The sequence below is a fragment of the Choristoneura fumiferana genome, chromosome 28, assembly GCF_025370935.1.
Source record: "Choristoneura fumiferana chromosome 28, NRCan_CFum_1, whole genome shotgun sequence".
In the NCBI taxonomy this organism is placed as follows: Eukaryota; Metazoa; Arthropoda; class Insecta; order Lepidoptera; family Tortricidae; genus Choristoneura; species Choristoneura fumiferana.
The window spans coordinates 2,423,552-2,431,244 of NC_133499.1; the positions used below are offsets into that span (position 1 = coordinate 2,423,552).

The 7,693-nt window shown below is 47.6% G+C and overlaps 2 non-coding genes across 2 annotated transcripts; both read right to left on the bottom strand.

The window, feature by feature from the left end:
* Positions 1–199: 199 nt before the first annotated feature.
* On the bottom strand, positions 200–356 carry LOC141444012 (5.8S ribosomal RNA). The gene has a single exon (XR_012453117.1). It is a non-coding gene; the product is annotated as a 5.8S ribosomal RNA (ribosomal RNA).
* Positions 357–824: 468 nt separating this feature from the next.
* LOC141444005 (small subunit ribosomal RNA) lies at positions 825–2,731 on the bottom strand. Its single transcript, XR_012453111.1, has one exon. It is a non-coding gene; the product is annotated as a small subunit ribosomal RNA (ribosomal RNA).
* Between the last annotated feature and the right edge of the window lie 4,962 nt (positions 2,732–7,693).

Below are 7,693 nucleotides of genomic sequence, written 5' to 3' on the forward strand. Positions count from 1 at the left end.
TACAGCGTAACAGCACGCCATACCATTTATATAATATTTGAACGGACGCACAGTGCAACAGAATCGCCCAGCGCGAACCGCCATTAGCTCTCCGTCGTCGAAAACACACCAAACATACCATCGCTGATATATTAATGTGTAATTCCATTAACGCGAGCAATGTGACAGCAACAATATAAATATCGTCTATTTATGCAGCCGGCCCTCAGACAGGAGTGGTCCTGGATGTGTCTCCACGGACCGCAATGTGCGTTCGAATTGTCGATGTTCAAATGTGTCCTGCAGTTCACACTATGACGCGCAGTTAACTGCGTTCTTCATCGACCCGCGAGCCAAGTGATCCACCGTCCAGGGTAATAGTTTCATCACCTCCGTGGTTTACCTGTATATAATATGTAAAAAAAAAAAAAAAAAAAAATTTTAATTTTCTTCCATGCAGAAAAAAAAAAAAAAAAAATACATACACCGCACTCCGCGTGCGCCTCGGGGGCGCTTCGGACGGTTGACGTTCGCTCTAGAGCGCGTACGCATCGCGACGAACGGGGCGCGGGTTTGTGCCCCGTCCTGTCTAGCGACACGCCGCGCGTCTGACGCGACGCGAGCTCGGGCAGCGCCCGCTCTCTCCCGCCGGAAGCGCGCGCGGGAAGCGCTCGCCGAAACACGCACGTCCTGGACACACACACAACAGTGTTATAACAATGTATAACAACTGAATAGTGTGTGTCCATAACGCGCGTGCTTCTCTCATTATATCGGATTATGTTAAGGTATACGCGTGCGACGTCGTCGTCGTGTTAACAACAAACAAGAGGCGCGCAATACGTTAATGATCCTTCCGCAGGTTCCCCTACGGAAACCTTGTTACGACTTTTACTTCCTCTAAATGATCAAGTTTGGTCAACTTCCCAGCAACGCCGACGGCCGTGAGGCCACCGCGTGTCGGTCCGAAGACCTCACTAAATCATTCAATCGGTAGTAGCGACGGGCGGTGTGTACAAAGGGCAGGGACTTAATCAACGCGAGCTTATGACTCGCGCTTACTAGGAATTCCTCGTTTATGGGGATAATTGCAAACCCCAATCCCCAGCACGAAGGAGTTTCAACGGGTTGCCCGGGCCTCTAGGCCAAGGAGAACATGCTGATTCCTTCAGTGTAGCGCGCGTGCGGCCCAGGACATCTAAGGGCATCACAGACCTGTTATTGCTCAATCTCGTGCGGCTCGAAACCGCCGGTCCCTCTAAGAAGAATTTTAATACGTCGCCAGTGAGTTGCACGACCGCGAACGATCGCGCGCACCTAAATGGCGACGCCTATTTAGCAGGCTAGAGTCTCGTTCGTTACCGGAATTAACCAGACAAATCGCTCCACCAACTAAGAACGGCCATGCACCACCACCCACCGAATCAAGAAAGAGCTGTTAATCTGTCAATCCTTCCGGTGTCCGGGCCTGGTGAGATTTCCCGTGTTGAGTCAAATTAAGCCGCAGGCTCCACTCCTGGTGGTGCCCTTCCGTCAATTCCTTTAAGTTTCAGCTTTGCAACCATACTCCCCCCGGAGTCCAAAATCTTTGGTTTCCCGGAAGCTGCCCGCCGAGCCATTGTAGTAACGTCGGCGGATCGCTAGATGACATATTTACGGTTAGAACTAGGGCGGTATCTAATCGCCTTCGAACCTCTAACTTTCGTTCTTGATTGATGAAAACACCTTTGGCAAATGCTTTCGCTGATGTTCGTCTTGCGACGATCCAAGAATTTCACCTCTAACGTCGCAATACGAATGCCCCCAGTTATCCCTATTAATCATTACCTCGGAGTTCTGAAAACCAACAAAATAGAACCGAGATCATATTCTATTATTCCATGCACGAAATATTCAAGCAGCATTTTGAGCCCGCTTTGAGCACTCTAATTTGTTCAAAGTAAAATTGTCGGCCCACCTCGACACTCACTGAAGAGCATCGCGATAGGATTTTGATATTGAACCGGCGTTTGACCGCCGGCTCACCGACGATATGCTCCGCAAACGTGTCAGTATCACCGCGGATGCGGTGCACCGACAGCGCGCAGCACAAATGCAACTACGAGCTTTTTAACCGCAACAATTTTAGTATACGCTATTGGAGCTGGAGTTACCGCGGCTGCTGGCACCAGACTTGCCCTCCAATTGTTCCTCGTTAAAATATTTAAAGTGTACTCATTCCGATTACGAGGCCTCGTAAGAGTCCCGTATCGTTATTTTTCGTCACTACCTCCCCGTGCCGGGAGTGGGTAATTTGCGCGCCTGCTGCCTTCCTTGGATGTGGTAGCCGTTTCTCAGGCTCCCTCTCCGGAATCGAACCCTGATTCCCCGTTACCCGTGACAACCATGGTAGTCGCAGAAACTACCATCGAAAGTTGATAAGGCAGACATTTGAAAGATGCGTCGCCGGTACTGGACCGTGCGATCTGCAAAAGTTATCCAGATTCATCAAAATGTTACGACTTCGGACGCGAGGCCCTCCGCCGATTGGTTTTGATCTAATAAAAGCACTCATCCCATCACTGGTCAGAGTTCTGATTGCATGTATTAGCTCTAGAATTACCACAGTTATCCAAGTAACTGAGTAAGATCTAAGGAACCAAAACTGATATATTGAGCCATTCGCGGTATCGCCTTAATACGGCTTGCACTGAGACATGCATGGCTTAATCTTTGAGACAAGCATATAACTACTGGCAGGATCAACCAGGGAGCTGTCGTTGCGAACAATTCGTTAAAATTGTCGAACACACGCGTCCGCCGAACTTGACGGGGGGAGAGAGAGAGGTTGGCCGCCGAGCGATTGGCCCGACGACGCCCCAACTCGCCCCGCGCACACAGTTCTACGAGCATGACGCCGCGCCCGTCTCGTCTCTTAGTCTGAGAGCGAGCGCGACGTGCCGTTTGTTATTTTATTCTATCAAAAACAATCGCCCAACACGCGTGTCAACACGGTGGATTATCGCTTTTGTTAGTTTTTGTGGCGCAGGCACGGTATTAGCGCGCCAACGCCACGAGCGCGTTTGTCAGCGCCCAAAAATGAACATTCCTCGACTACCAGGCACATATATAAATCACGACACGTCCGTAAAGACGACTAGTATTACTTTTGACACAGTCGCGGATAAGGCACGACGCTCGGCAATAGAGAGCACATTCGAAAACACCCGCAGCCGCTCGAACCGACAATTACCGTGTCGGGCGTCGCACGTGAAGACAACGCAGCCACACAAAACCATCGCTTGGCCCCTACGACCAGTGCGTACGGGGGGGACACGGGGACGTGGTGCGTTTGCCAGTACGTACGATCCGACGTTCAATCGGTATTGTACGATCATCGTAGGGCGTGTTTAAAGTCTCGCCCCAGCGAGGGGGCTCGACCCGACGCGCGATCTCTGCGCGCTATCACCCGAGATTACAACAATCAAGTCTAATCGTGAACAAGCCACGAATTAGCCCGATCGTCGTATTGTGATGATAACGCAGGATCGCAAGCGTCCAAGTTTTATATATATTGCTGATTGTCAGTCACGTCGCCATGTCGGTATTGCTACCCAAAACGACGTCTCAGCTCGCATTACATCAATCATTAGACAACTATCAAATAGTCTGATCTATCTATCTGTCTATCTCTTCATTCTCCCTTTTTCTGGCGGCCGGCTGATATGGTTTTTTTTTTGTTTGTTTGTTTTGTTGTATATGTTGGCGCGCGGCCCGGCAGAGCAGAGCTCGAGCAACCAACCACACATTCCAAATCAAAGCACCTTTTTACTTTAAAAAATAAAGTAACAAAATACTTATATCGGTTGTGTGGTCCCCACGCTCGCTCTTCGCTTATTTATCTGCGCGCGCGCCGCACAAATACACACACATCATTCACAAAAAAAAAAACCACTCAATAACGACTCTACAAAAACGAACCGGAACATGCGCACGCGCATCTTTCGTCTCATCTCCTACGTCCGTGGATAGAGCCGACTCAAAGCGAGTGGCGGCTTGATAATTTCGTCTGCGCAAACTCTACCCTGTGTGTGTGCGTCCGTCCGTCCGTCCGTCCGTCCGTCCGTCCGTCCGTCCGTCCGTCCGTCCGTCCGTCCGTCCGTCCGTCCGCCTGTCTGTCCGTCTGTCCGTCCGTCCGTCCGTCCGTCCGTCCGTCCGTCCGTCCGTCTGTCCGTCCGTCCGTCCGTCCGTCCGTCCGTCTGTCTGTCTGTCTCCTCCGCCTATCCAAAGTAGTTTAGTAGTTGGCTATGGTTCTTAGACACGTTTTATCAAAGTCGGTTAAGCCGGGGAGTTTCCAACATTTTTTTTTTTTTTTTAGTTTATTTATGATCGACTGTGATGGTGCACAGTCACTTGCCTCGTTCATAATTATGGTTTTTATAATATATAAATAAATAAATAAATAAATAAATAAATAAATAAATAAATATCAAGGGACAATTCACACCAATTGACCTAGTCCCAAAGTAAGCTTAGCAAAGCTTGTGTTATGGGTACTAAGCAACGGATAAATATAATTATATAGATAGATACATACTTAAATACATATTAAACGGGTATGTATTATAAGACCGACAAATCATAATACCTACAGTTGAAATGTCGACGCATAACACATCGAAATTCAGAATACCGAATGTACAAAATACCGACAACCGATACACCGAAGGTCGAAATATCTATTTTTAAATGACCGAAAGTACAAAATCCCGAAAATGGGGTATGTATTATAATACCGAAAAATCATATTACCTACAGTTGAAATATCGACACTTAACAAATCGAAATTCATAATACCGAAAGTAAAAAAAAGTTTGATATGTGCGAGCGAGCGAAGCGAGCGAGCAAGACGGTTCGAGGCAAAAGCGACTTGGATAGGTTAGGTTCAGAAGGCTAAGGCGGGAGCGAAGCGGAGCGTAGCTCCCGCCTTAGCCTTCGATGTTAGGTTTTTTTTTATAGCAGCCCGGATAATATTGCTTCACAAATGATCTTTGCTGTTGAATCTTATCCAACCTACTTTCTTAGTGGCAGTTAAGTATCTTGCCTGCTATAAAAAAAAACTAACATCGAAGGCTAAGGCGGGAACTACGCTCCGCTTCGTTCCCGCCTTAGCCTTCTGAACCTAACCTATCCGAGTCGCTTCTGCTGCGAACCGTCTTGCTCGCTCGCTTCGCTCGCTCGCACAAATCTTTTCCTGCTATATTTGTTTCGTCGTTGGTATAACGGCAGTTTCGGTATTTTGATTTTCGATATATTGATTGTCGATTATTTTACATGTAGTGATTATGACTGTTCGGCATTATGAGTTTTCGACCTTTCGAGTGTAGGTATTTTGATCTTCGGGATTGTAGTCTTCGGGTTTTAGGCTGCCGGTCAAATGTACTTTCGGGATTTCAAACTTTCGGTCATATATCCATTCGACGTTTTAATATTCGGCCTTCCGTCCATAGGTCTTGTGAAATTCGGTCTTTCGTTTATCGGTATTATAATACATACCCTATTACCCCATACCCAAGACCCGAGAACAAACATCCGTATTTTTAGCCTCGCTCGCCGCTCTCGCCCTTCGTTAGGTATTTTTTTTTTTATTTCAATCACGGAATTCCCTCAGTGTACCCGCCCGTATGGTACGTTCAGGTTTTTCTGTGAATGAAATAAAAAAAAAAACCTAACTTCAACCTAACCCGACCGGGTCGGATCCGCTCCGACTGGAACGATCTCGCTCGCTGCGCTCGCTCGATCCGCGGCGTTGCTTTTGTTTGGCGTACTTGGTTTTAATAAATGAAAATGAAAATAATTTATTGCATAAAAAACTTATAAACAAGAGTCTACGGCTCTGGATCCTGAGCTAGGAGTCCCTGTGTTACAGGATCCAGGTAAATGTAAGATCGATTATACATTTAGCGATGTGAAAACCTAGAACCGTGCATTAATCTATTTGTCTTATTAAATGTCGTCAAATTTTCCAACATCTAGTCTATAGATATCCTACTTACTTACACAGATTGAAATAACGTCAGATTTTGACGAAAATTTAATATTGGACAATAGTGAATTTTGGTGAAAAAAAAAGTGATTATTAAGTTAATTGATATACGACGTCCAGTTAATTATTTAATTAATTAAATAAATAAATAAAAAGAGAAGTCATTTGACGCGATCCACTGTGTCGGTTCGTTCGTTCGTTCGTTCGTTTATACCAATTTCGGATGGAAAGTGTGCGGTGCGAGCAGGGCATTGTTGAGGCGTTCGTGTAATAAAAACTGCTAACAGAACAACTACGGCGGCGCTATCGAGGACGACAAAGTTTTAAAATTAAGTACAAGTCCTAGTACTAGAGTTCGTGTAATGTAAATGAATAAAAAAAAAAAAAAAAAACCGTCAAAATCATCGTCCACGACGAATCACCTGGCGTAACTGGGCCGAGTCTCAACAGATCGCAGCACGACGCTGCTCTACCGAGCACAACACCCGCCAGGAACGGAAGTCGTCTACAGACTATTCCGAGCCCCGACATCGAACTGAGTTATGTTAGGACCCGCGGAGCCGTGATGCACGTGTTAAACCGTACTGCACCGATCTCCGAGATCCAAATGGGCTTCGACGTCGCACCTTACGAGTAAAGCGCGACTAGTAAAGTCACATTGTTTAGAGCCCTCCGACTCTCGGGCTCCACAGTGAGCATATCCTTGCCGGATTCGGCTAGGCTGGCTTCGGCCTTAGAGGCGTTCAGGCATAATCCCGCGGATGGTAGCTTCGCACCACCGGCCGCTCGGCCGAGTGCATGAACCAAATGTCCGAAACTGCGGTTCCTCTCGTACTGAGCAGTATTACTATCGCAACGACAGGCCATCAGTAGGTAAAACTAACCTGTCTCACGACGGTCTAAACCCAGCTCACGTTCCTTTTGATGGGTGAACAATCCAACGCTTGGCGAATTTTGCTTCGCAATGATAGGAAGAGCCGACATCGAAGTGATCAAAAAGCGACGTCGCTTATGAACGCTTGGCCGCCACAAGCCAGTTTCCCTGTGGTAACTTTTCTGGCACCTCTTGCTAAAACTCTTTATACTAAAGGATCGATAGGCCGTGCTTTCGCAGTCCCTATGCGTACTGAACATCTGGATCAAGCCAGCTTTTGCCCTTTTGCTCTACGCGAGGTTTCTGTCCTCTGAGCTGGCCTTAGGACACTGCGTTATTCTTTGACAGATGTACCGCCCCAGTCAAACTCCCCGCCTGGCAGTGTCCTCGAACCGGATCACGCGGGAGTTGTACGGCGCAATGCCGTTTCCGACACTGCGCCACTCTGCACGCTTGGAACGAAACACCGTGCGCACGCCGATATAATCGACCGCGCACCGCTTCCGCCAACCGAGTAAGTAATGAAACAATGAAAGTAGTGGTTTTTCAGCGTCGATCGCGCGAGACGACCTCCACTTATGCTACACCTCTCATGTCTCCTTACAATGCCAGACTAGAGTCAAGCTCAACAGGGTCTTCTTTCCCCGCTGATTCTCCCAAGCCGTTCCCTTGGCTGTGGTTTCGCTAGATAGTAGATAGGGACAGTGGGAATCTCGTTAATCCATTCATGCGCGTCACTAATTAGATGACGAGGCATTTGGCTACCTTAAGAGAGTCATAGTTACTCCCCGCACTTGCCGCAGGTAACATCCTGG